This window comes from Salmo salar, chromosome ssa10 (assembly GCF_905237065.1).
Source record: "Salmo salar chromosome ssa10, Ssal_v3.1, whole genome shotgun sequence".
Classification (NCBI taxonomy): Eukaryota; Metazoa; Chordata; class Actinopteri; order Salmoniformes; family Salmonidae; genus Salmo; species Salmo salar.
The window spans coordinates 61489271-61501534 of NC_059451.1; the positions used below are offsets into that span (position 1 = coordinate 61489271).

The 12264-nt window shown below is 43.3% G+C and overlaps 1 protein-coding gene across 1 annotated transcript in view; it reads right to left on the reverse strand.

The window, feature by feature from the left end:
- The window catches only part of faxdc2 (fatty acid hydroxylase domain containing 2), a 65219-nt gene extending 57332 nt beyond the window's left edge, over positions 1-7887 (reverse strand). Inside the window, exon 1 of the mRNA XM_045688017.1 lies at positions 7716-7887. The gene's annotated coding sequence lies outside the window, so the exon portion shown is untranslated. The remainder of the gene's footprint in view (positions 1-7715) is intronic.
- Between the last annotated feature and the right edge of the window lie 4377 nt (positions 7888-12264).

Here is a 12264-nt window from a genome sequence, read left to right on the forward strand (position 1 = left end):
ATAGCCAAATAGCGTTGAAGTTTACTTGAATTGTTTTGTGGTGTCTTTCCAATAGGTGATATATATAGTTTTTTTGCTTTGTGATGATTTGGTTGGAACGTATTTTCTGAGTGCTATCCTGAGGCTTTGTTGGGTTGGTAGGGGTTAGTGAACTGAGCCTGAGAATCAGCTGGCTGAGGGGAATCTCTTCTGTAGTCAGCTCTTAGCATTTGAGCCCTTTGTAATGGTAGGCATGGGGGTCACTTGTTTTTAATTAATAATCAGAAGATGGAATTGACCTAATTCTGCTCTGCATTCGTTGTTTGTAGTTTTTCTGTGTACTCTGAGGATGCTCTTACAGAATTCCACATGCGGGGTTTCAGTTGGGTGTTTGTGTCACGTCCTGACCAGTAAAAGGGGTTATTTGTTATTGTAGTTTGGTCAGGGCGTGGCAGGGGGTGTTTGATTAGTGTGTTTCGGGGTTTTTAGTTTATGTTCTATGTTTTCTATTTCTATGTGTTTATCTAGTTTTTCTATTTCTATGTTGGGGTTTTGGAACGACCTCCAATTAGAGGCAGATAGTTGTCGTTGCCTCTAATTGGAGGCCATATTTAAGTGGGTTAGTTTTCTCTTGTGTTTGTGGGTGGTTGTTTCCTGTTTAGTCTGAGCACCTTACGGGACTGTTTCGTCATTTGTTTTGTTTATATGTTTTTCCTTCAATAAATTAAGAAGATGATAAATGTAGCGGGTTTCTTATGCACCACAGGAGAAGGAAGAAATGAAGAGCGACACCACAGCTGTCTTTTAGGCTTTTATGTTGATCTGCAATAGTATTGTGAAAAGACAGGACAGGAACACATCAGTCTCCAATGCACCACCTGACAAGTTGTTCTTTCTCTCTCAGTGTTTTCTCAGACTCTCACAATCACACTCATACATAAAGCCATAATGTATAGTATAAAATAATAACCAGTCCTTAATACAAAGAATGTATAATCTTAATTCTTAGACAATAGAACCATACCTGCAATAGTATTGTGAAAAGACAGGACAGGAACACATCAGTCTCCAATGCACCACCTGACAAGTTGTTCTACACAGGAGCATGAAGAAAGGTAAAACACATATCCTGTCTCACATCCCCAATACATTGCTAGGTGCTTTCAGTGTTGATAGTAGCAAAATACAACAACTCATGTACAAAACCACTGCAACACAAACAAGTTACAACGTAAAATCGCCTTAGAGGGCAAACAAAAACGACATCCCCCATAATGCAACACCATTACTAGTTGGCAGCTCAGCTAGCCGTCTGCATCACAGAAAGAAAGGCATGCTAGCTAGCAACACTTTTAGCACTCTGTAACTATATTAATAACAACAATAAAACTCTGAAAGTTACGTATTTCGATAGTCTCACATCCCCTTATAACAATATCTACAGCATTAAACTTGGGACGTTTTATTTATTTCACGTTACGGACTTCTACAATGGAGTAATCTGCAACCCGTACCTTTCTCTCTCAGTGTTTTCTCAGACTGAGGAGAGCGGGAGCTATGGGTAGTACCAGGGTGTTAGTAGGTGACGTAAGCACCCAGATAAAATAAAATACATTTAATGAAACAAAACCTGAAGATATTAACATCATTCAGCTACTGTAGCTGCCTACCTAACATCAACAGGCATCACCAGTAGCGCAACAATTAAAATTAGAAACCAAAAGTAAAGTTCCTGGCGATCATAGCGATCTGACTCCCCCCTTCTGTCTGAACTTGGAATATTCCTGTTCGCGGGCTTTGGCCATTGACCCTCAACCTGATTGTTCTGTTCTGCGTTGTGTACTATTCTAATAATTTGAAGTTTGCTGGAATAACCATTTTAACTCTACTACACTCACCCCTTCTTGATTTCAGCAAACTTTAAGACATAAGGTAAGAGTTCTTCCTCCACAGGGGTAACCTTGACCAAGAGTCGTCCAGAAGGACAGCAAAGAGACTTTGCCAGGTAGAAATATGCCCATATACATACAACCTATGACCCCCTAATAAAGTATTTCTCATTTCCTTAATCTATCCTCTGGCTTCTGTGTCACTGGGGTACTGTCACTTCAACAAAAGTTGATAAGGCTTTAATCAGGGCGGCTAGATGCTTTCTTTTGTCCAGCTTAGCAATCACTTGACTCATTGACTCTAAAAGTCTTCTGACAGGCTTCACAACTCTTCCAGTTCGAGTTCTCAAAGTGCCTTCACTTGGTCTCAGGACTGTATCAGTGAGCTCAGACGTCTGGCTGTTTCTGCGCTCTACCTCTCTCTGGTTACTCATTCTCTTCTTAGTAGATCTTATGCATACAGAGCCGCTGACTGATGAACTTCTACTGCTGATGCCATCTAGACTGCTCACTGACGTTGCTTTTCTACTTGTGTCATCTTCAGGAGGATCACTTGAATCATCACCAGGCATCATTGAGGAGCTTCCTGTGCTTGATTTAGCTGCTTGTCCTGAGATCATGTCCTTCGCTGGGCTTTGAGGAGCAGCTTCTCTCATGTTCACGCCATCTTCCGGTCCCGAAGATTTTTGACCTTCAGCTTCCGTGGGCCCCTCAGGGTTCTGGCCCTCGAGAATCCAGACAGCAGTCCTTCGATCCTCTGAATCCTCATCCACATCGAATACCGGTCTTTCGTCACCGCTGTCTGGTTCGGGCAAGGAAACGCATGTGCCAGCTTCGTAAAATAATCTGTGATGACGAGTACATCAACGCTCTCTCCATCCCTTCCTTCTGCTGACCAGAAGTCTATGCACACCAGTTCCAACGCTGTGCTGGTCTGAATAGATTCCAACGGTGCCCTAGCCTCTGCCTCCATTGTCTTGCCAACCACACAGCGCTTACAGTAGGAGACATACTTCTTCACTTCCCCTTCCATTCCAGTCCAGAAGAACCTTTGACGTACCAAATGGAGTGTTCTAGTCTGGCCTTGGTGGCCGGCTTCATCATGGGTTCCCCTCAGAACGATGGCTTTAAGGGAGTCTGGCACCACCAGCTGGTACCTCTTCTTGACAACTCTGTCCTTAGATCTTCGGTAGAGGATCTCATCATTGATTTCGAGTTTATCCCAATGCTTCAGCATTCTCAACACTTGGGCAGTCTCATGAGCCCGCTCTCTCCGCGAAGGTCTCCTCCTCCTCTCAACAAAGTACGCCACTCGGGCCAGCACCTGATCCGCCTTCTGTTTTCTCCGTATCACATCAGGAGAAAGGACTGGAAGAGTAGCCACTCCCCCTTCATGCTGAAGGATGCTGGCAGAATACTGGGCTAATTGGAATTTGCGCACTGGCACACTCGCATCCCACTCCAGACAGGATTCCAAAACTGCTTTCACTCCTTCAGAAGAGACTTGAGCCAGGATCTCACCACCTTGGATATTGACTGACAGTTTGAATGCGTCCTGGATGGACTCTGAAGTCACATACTCTGGGAACTCACTTGCCTTCCTAGCTCCAACGAACGGCTGTCGACTAAGCAGGTCTGCTGGGACATTCTGGGGCCCGGGGATGTACTTCAAGTCAAAGTCGAAGGGGGCCAGTTTAGAGACCCACCGCTGCTCACAGGCATCTAGCTTTGGTTTCGTCATTATATATGTCAGGGGGTTGTTATCTGTTAGGACTGTGAATCTATTCCCCTTCAGCCAATGGGTGAACTTATCACACACAGCCCACTTAAGAGCGAAGAACTCTAATCTGTGTGCTGGGTAACGGGACTGGGACCTCGACAGAGTCTTGCTTGCAAAAGCTACTGGTCTGGGCCTACTCTCACCCTCAAATGTCTGGCTAAGTACTGCACCTAAGCCATCCATTGATGCATCTGTTGATAGGAGAAATGGTCTGTTAACCTGTTAGGGCTAGGGGGCAGTATTGACACCTTAAAAATGCTATTACTTCAATTTCCTCAAACATATAACTATTTTACAGCATTTTAAAGACAAGACTCTCGTTTATCTAACCACACTGTCCGAATTCAAAAAGGCTTTACAACGAAAGCAAAACATTAGATTATGTCAGCAGAGTACCCAGCCAGAAATAATCAGACACCCATTTTTCAAGCTAGCATATAATGTCACATAAACCCAAACCACAGCTAAATGCAGCACTAACCTTTGATGATCTTCATCAGATGACAACCCTAGGACATTATGTTATATAATACATGCATGTTTTGTTCAATCAAGTTCATATTTATATCAAAAAACAGCTTTTTACATTAGCATGTGACGTTCAGAACTAGCATACCCCCCGCAAACTTCCGGGGAATTTACTAACAATTTACTAAATTACTCACAATAAACGTTCACAAAAAGCATAACAATTATTTTAAGAATTATAGATACAGAACTCCTCTATGCACTCGATATGTCCGATTTTAAAATAGCTTTTCGGTGAAAGCACATTTTGCAATATTCTAAGTACATAGCCCAGCCATCACGGGCTAGCTATTTAGACACCCAGCAAGTTTAGCCTTCACCAAAATCAGATTTACTATAACAAAAATGTTATTACCTTTGCTGTTCTTCGTCAGAATGCACTCCCAGGACTTCTACTTCAATAACAAATGTTGGTTTGGTCCCAAATAATCCATCGTTATATCCAAACAGCAACGTTTTGTTCGTGCGTTCTAGACACTATCCGAAATGGTAAATCAGGGTTACGAGCATGGTGCATTTCGTGACAAAAAAAATCTAAATATTCCATTACCATACTTCGAAGCATGTCAACCGCTGTTTAAAATCAATTTTTATGCAATTTATCTCGTAAAAAAGCGATAATATTCGGACCGGGAATCTGCGTTTCGGTAAATAGAGGAAAAAAAAGAAAGACGGGGCAACCAGTGCACGCGCCTAAGCCCACTGTCCCCTGATCGGCCACTTGAAAAAGGCGATAATGTGTTTCAGCCTGGGGCTGGAATGACGACATTCAGCTTTTTCCCGGGCTCTGAGAGCCTATGGGAGCCGTGGGAAGTGTCACGTTACAGCAGAGATCCTTTGTTTTGGAAAGAGATGTCAAAGAAAGCCAATAAATGGTCAGACAGGCCACTTCCTGTAAAGGAATCTCTCAGGTTTTTGCCTGCCATATCAGTTCTGTTATACTCACAGACACCATTCAAACAGTTTTAGAAACTTTAGGGTGTTTTCTATCCATATCTAATAAGTATATGCATATTCTAGTTACTGGGTAGGAGTAGTAACCAGATTAAATCGGGTAAGTTTTTTATCCGGCGGTGTAAATACTGTCCCCTAGCCCTAAGAGGTTAAGCCCAACTCTTCCAACTTTTGTAGATACTCCTTCTTTGCCCTTTTTCCACTAACTGAACATTCTTCCCCAGCTTGGGTGACATTCTGAAGGGCAGACTGGACCTTACTGGGGTTCTCAGCATAGCTGGCATAGAGCTTTAGGTCTTCTAGGGCTAGGCATGGGTGCACATCGGCCAACTTGGTGTTACGGCGGAGAATAATAGGGTGGTCCAACATGTTGATCACTTTCATGGGGACCCACTTGTCACCCCTCAAAGGACATACAGTGCGTCCTACTAGGACATTTCTTGGTGCAGATCGTGCTGTAGTGGCCTCTATGACTACAGTACTACCGACTGATAGCGCCACCTTTTCTTTCAGTTTTCCCCAGACCAAATGTTCATGTTGAGGCATGAGAGTCACACTCTGCTTGAGCATTACAGTTCCCACTTTGTCTGGTATTTTGTCACCGTGCCAACGGTTCACGTTGGCTAGCATGCTGAGTAAAAGTCCATGTGAATCTCCTTTGGCAGGTTTGGAGAGGCTGTCCCAATACCACTTTGTTTTCTTAACCGGTTGCATTATGTGTTTTATGGCATTCGATCCAACTATCATGTCATCTGTCTGTCCAGGTACAAATAAAACAGACACTGCCATCTTGCAATCTAAAAGATCAATGTTCAAGTCATATACATACTTAGGCTGTGCCTGGTTGCCCCCACAGCCTACAAGAACTACTTGAGTTGGCTTTCTAGACTCTGGTTTTATCACATTACATCTCAGAAGTGTGTCTTCAGCTGACTCACTTAACGTACAGGTCATAGACCCACTATCTATCAGAGCTTGAAGTTCTACAATTTCTTGCACCATTACTGGAACATAGAAAATACTATCATTACTCTCTATTTTCAGATAAATCACCTCGGTTTTCATTGTGTTTCCAGTCCTTATATCTGTAGTGTTCTGTGGAGGTGTAACATGTTCGCCCACACCGCCCCCCTCTTGGCGTGAGCATGTTAGTTTAAAGCGGGGCCAGGGGGAGCCTCGGCAGTTGCCTCTCCAACTTGTTTTCTTGCTGGACATTCAAAGCCTCTGTGGCCTGTCCTGTGACACTTGAAGCATAACCCCTCCTTAAAGCAGTGCGACTGAGTTGAATGGTCTGAGGCCTTACAAATTCTACAGGGACCAGCAGCAGTATTAGTTTGTGGCGTTCTTAAGTTCTCCTTTGATTTTGTTCCTGGGTTGACAGGAGCTTTTCCAGGAGAGAAATCACTTTGTTCAATGGAGCCTGATCACTGTTAGTGGGTGTGGCTGATTTATTTTGACCGACTGCATGTTGTTGAGTCATACACCAAGCGTCGGGGGTCATCACAACTTCTACCTTGGCAGTACTTTGCGCCCTGTGTCTGGCTGATTGTTTGTCTCGGTGATGGCTGTCAATCATTGCCTGCAAATCTCCAACGGTCCAATTTTCAATAGGCCTGCACCTAAAAGCGGCATATAGTGCCGGATCAGGGCAGTGCTTAACAAACATCATGGTCACCTCGTGACCTGGATCATCCACTCTTTTTCCCTGTCTTTGCAAGCACTCATTGGCAAGGTCAATTGCTTTGTTCAGTCTAACCCAATAATCCAAGCAGCTCTCTGACTGTCTTGGTAAGGTTTCATAGAAGTATCCTAATGGGATTGTTGATGAGATTGCCTCTCCAAAGTGCTGCCTCAAGATATTGTATATGGCTTCAGGATCTCTGCTTATGTTAACAAGAGGGTTTCCACGGAGCCCAATTCTGACTATGTCTTTAGCCCGCCCCATCAGTCTGTCCTGTATTTCTTGCCCCTGTTCTGATATACTGCATCCCTTATTTTTCAAGTAAGCTTGCATAAGTTCTTGCCATTCAGTCACTGTGCACTGGTCTGTGCTATCACCCCGGAAGTGGGGTGGTTCTCTGACGTCTGACTTCAGAATTAGGTTGACCTTTGACCAATCAGGTATTTCTACTATTGGTTGGGGAGGGGAAGTGCTTGGACCAGCCCCTGCTAGACTAGCGGCAACTTGATTACCTATTTCACTGCCCAGTTGTTTGACTAACTCTGCTAGGGCTTGCAATTGGGTTCGGTTTTCATTTTCACCCCCTATGGCCTTCTGGGACTCTTCACTGTCATCGTTGCCTGGTTGGCTACTGCTAACATGCTCTGGTTGGCTACTACTAACACTTGGCACTCTAGTGTCGACTGCTGGGTATCTAAGAGGACTGGCTCTAGCACTATGTTCCACCATACTGGCCAACTGAGCCCCCCGCCCCACCCCAGTGGCCATACCTTGTGAACCTCTCACAGTAACACCAACCGGAATAACATGTACATTGTTATCACCAACACCTGATATGTCTTCTCTCTCCTGTTCTGTAATCTCATACAACTGAGGTATACGCAACATATTGTCCAAAGTTCACCTTGCCCTCAAATGTTTTAAACGTGTGATGTCGATCCAGTTCTGTGTAGGAGTCCCCCGGCGATCTGCTGCAGCTGATCTGTTGATCCGGGTCACGGCACCAATCTGTAGCGGGTTTCTTATGCACCACAGGAGAACCAAGAAATGAAGAGCGACACCACGGCTGTCTTTTAGGCTTTTATGTTGATCTGCAATAGTATTGTGAAAAGACAGGACAGGAACACATCAGTCTCCAATGCACCACCTGACAAGTTGTTCTTTCTCTCTCAGTGTTTTCTCAGACTCTCACAATCACACTCATACATAAAGCCATAATGTATAGTATAAAATAATAACCAGTCCTTAATACAAAGAATGTATAATCTTAATTCTTAGACAATAGAACCATACCTGCAATAGTATTGTGAAAAGACAGGACAGGAACACATCAGTCTCCAATGCACCACCTGACAAGTTGTTCTACACAGGAGCATGAAGAAAGGTAAAACACATATCCTGTCTCACATCCCCAATACATTGCTAGGTGCTTTCAGTGTTGATAGTAGCAAAATACAACAACTCATGTACAAAACCACTGCAACACAAACAAGTTACAACGTAAAATCGCCTTAGAGGGCAAACAAAAACTACATCCCCCATAATGCAACACCATCACTAGTTGGCAGCTCAGCTAGCCGTCTGCATCATAGAAAGAAAGGCATGCTAGCTAGCAACACTTTTAGCACTCTGTAACTATATTAATAACAACAATAAAACTCTGAAAGTTACGTATTTCGATAGTCTCACATCCCCTTATAACAATATCTACAGCATTAAACTTGGGACGTTTTATTTATTTCACATTACGGACTTCTACAATGGAGTAATCTGCAACCCGTACCTTTCTCTCTCAGTGTTTTCTCAGACTGAGGAGAGCGGGAGCTATGGGTAGTACCAGGGTGTTAGTAGGTGACGTAAGCACCCAGATAAAATAAAATAAATTTAATGAAACAAAACCTGAAGATATTAACATCATTCAGCTACTGTAGCTGCCTACCTAACATCAACAGGCATCACCAGTAGCGCAACAATTAAAATTAGAAACCAAAAGTAAAGTTCCTGGCGATCATAGCGATCTGACTCCCCCCTTCTGTCTGAACTTGGAATATTCCTGTTCGCGGGCTTTGGCCATTGACCCTCAACCTGATTGTTCTGTTCTGCGTTGTGTACTATTCTAATAATTTGAAGTTTGCTGGAATAACCATTTTAACTCTACTACATAAATATACCCGCTGCATTTTGGTCTACCTACAACGACGCTTGTTACAGTTTGTCCCATTTGTCAAATTCTTGCTTTGTAAGTGGACCCCACACTTCACTGTCATATTGTGCAATTGGTTCTATTATTGATTAGAGTATTTTGAGCCAGATCCTAATTGGTATGTCTAATTTCATAGGTTGTTTAATGGCATAGAAAGCCCTCCTTGCTTTGTCTTTCAGTTCATTCACGGCCAGGTTGAAGTTCCCTGTGGAGATACTTTTTTGTCCCAAATATGTGTAGGTGTGTGTGTTCTAAATGAGTGTAGCCTAGTAAAAAAGTATATTAGTTTCCCTGACATCTGGACCTTTTCTGGAATATGTGACTCATTTCAGGAAACTAGGCATATGTGGCAAGTCACAACTTCACAGGAGAGGCATTTGAATGTTTATTTTAGATTTTTGTATCAAAATGTAGAGGCAGAGTATGATAAGAAGATCAAGACAATTCTGGCGTTTGATTGCAAATGCAGAGGGAGTTGAAAAGAGAACACAAAAGGCTGTTGTATAAAACTCCTGTCTCAAACTAAGGGCAACCATGTCATCCGTGACAGAGAGGGGAGAAAGATCTGATGATTCTTATGGCATTTCCTACAGTCAGTGTGAACCAGAGTGCCTTGACACAACGGGCAAAGCAAGCTGTACAAACAAAACGGAAATGACACAAGACGTCTTATTTAATGAAAGGGGTTGCAGTCTGCCGTGAAGTCTTCATCCATCGGTTAAGAGTCTAGCTACACTTCCAGATATAATAAGTTTCTAATTTTGTCAAAGTTGTTTTCATGCAAGTTAAAGCTTACTGTTAGCTAGCTAGCAGTAAGTGTATAGCTGGTTTCAGTGTATAGCTGGTTTCAGCTGTGCTCGGTGTGGGGGACTGTGTGGGGGGTGGTCGGCTGTACTCCTCTCTCAGCTGGGGGTCTCTGGGTGCATGTCTGCTGTGGTGTGGGGCTGGTCTCTGCAGGGTCGGGGCTGCTCTGCTGCTCCTGTTGGATGTGGTGGGCTGGGGTCCTAAGGCGACGTTCTTCAGTGTCCTGGTGAAGGTGGGGACTTCTTTTTGTATAGATGTACGTGGTCATAGAAACCGTCCAGGTTGAGGGTACGATAGTGGGCCAGGTGTACATTTGGCTGTCATTGATCCATTGTATTGTCTCTCTCCTGTCTTCCTCACTCTCTCTCTCACCTGTCTTGCTCTCTGTCTTCCTCTCTCTCCCATCTGTCTTTTTCTCTCTTGTCTTCCTTTCTCTCTCACTATCTCTCGCTCTCTCTTATTTGGGAGTATTTCTCACAGTAGCGATAAAAGTGCATCTTTGACCACGTACTGTAAGCGCTCCTCTGGGTAGCCATGTCTTTTTGTGTCTCCCTTTTTCTATAGCCAATTGGTAGTCACTGAGTCTGTACTTGGTCAAGATCTGTCTCTGTTTTGTATCTCTGACAGGGTAGAGATATTCTGCTAATTTAGATGGCACTGTTTCCCTCACGGTGTCAGTACTGGGTTCCATTCAGAATGTTTTAGCTAGAAATGTATTCTAGCTGACATGATTGCCTATTCTACATGACAGAGAAATGTCTGTTTCTATCTGAACGTTCTGTAATATTGCGCCCCACTGAACAAGGCCCTGGTCCGTCACGATGGTGGTACTTAAGTTATATGTGCTAATTATTACTTAAGTTCTATGTCCTAAAACATAAGGAGAGTTGCATTCCAAGTGTTTGCAATACTGTAGTGTTTGTGAGGAGGAAAGGAAGCATGTCATGACATATTTTTTGTGTTTGTACTGTGTCTTTGCACTCATCAATGTGCCTCTTTTTACTGGAACAGAACATTTTATGTTCATTATGTGTATCATTAATGGTATATACTGTACTAGATGGAGTGTATGCAAAATGTTTTTTTTATTCACACACTGACAACTCTAAAAGAACAACTTATTTGAAAATAAAACGGTTATTTGGGTTTTATTTAGTTTTAAATCTATTGATAGCATGTAGCATTTTGTTTAAGGAGTTGTAAGAAGCTGTCCAGGTCTTTGCTCAGGGGCATTTCATCCTCTCTCTCGCCAGTAGATGGCTCCCTATTGTCAGGTATGACGTCTTCACAGAGCTATTTTGTTTAAGGAGTTGTAAGAAGCTGTACAGGTCTTTGCTCAGGGCCATTTCATCCTCTCTCTCACCAGTAGATGGCTCCCTTCGTCAGGTATGGCGTCTTTCACAGAGACATTTTGTGCTGGAAAGACCTTTCATTTAAATGTCTAAAATCAAGTGGCACTTATGTGGATCAGAATAGATGCTGCATTAACTAATGGCTGTAAGCACCATGCCTTTGGAATTTTCAATATCTTTCTAATGATGACATGTCTTGAAGATAAAAAAAAAAATAAGTCTTAATATTGCTAGAACTATCCAATCCGCTAATAAAATGTATTGAAAACATGAATCTGTTTTTAACTAATGTCACCGTATCAGAAAATGTAGTAGCCTACATTGTTGAGTAAAGTCTAATTCTATTGTGTGTGTGATGCGTGTCTGTGTGTATGTGAATGAGAGAGTTTGTGTGGGAATAGTTGTTGTAGGCTACTAATGTTTAGGTTGTGTGTAGGCGGTGGGTGCAGAGACCCCAGGCCTCTGTCTCATCCTGGGGCTATGTGGGCAGGGATCTCTGAGGACCAGGAGACAGGTGGGGGTCACTTTCCCAGTGCCGCAGCACATAACAGGGAGGCAGGGGCCTCCTCGAAGGGCGTCCATCTGACGACTAATCCCCACAAAAATACAGGCAGGTTTACCCTGCTCTCCCTCGCAGGGAAAGCTCTGTAAATTCAAAGCATCTGTACAAGGCCGGGCCAGTCCTCTGTCCTGCAAACAGGGTTCCCATCGAGGAAAAAACAAAATACAGTTAAACAAACACTGCAGAAGATCAAGGAGGATAAGAAGCTGGTCATCAAAGATCTTGCCCGTGTTTATGAAAGGAAGGTAATATGTCCCTCATGGCGCTTTGAGACCCTCTCTCAGATATGTACACCAGCCCTGTTCAAACCACCGGTGATATACCTTATTTACTCATACTGCTAAAGTATTTGGGTTCAACTGTATTGTTTTCTGTAAATGTATGCAAGCGTCAGTCATTTCAAAGACCTGGATATCCTTGGTTGTGAACCTGGAATTAAGTTTGAGCTGATCCTTGGTCTGTGTCATGTGAGGGCTTGGAATGTTCAACAAAGTTGTATTGTATTCCCCTGCATCATGTTCTGTTCCAAATG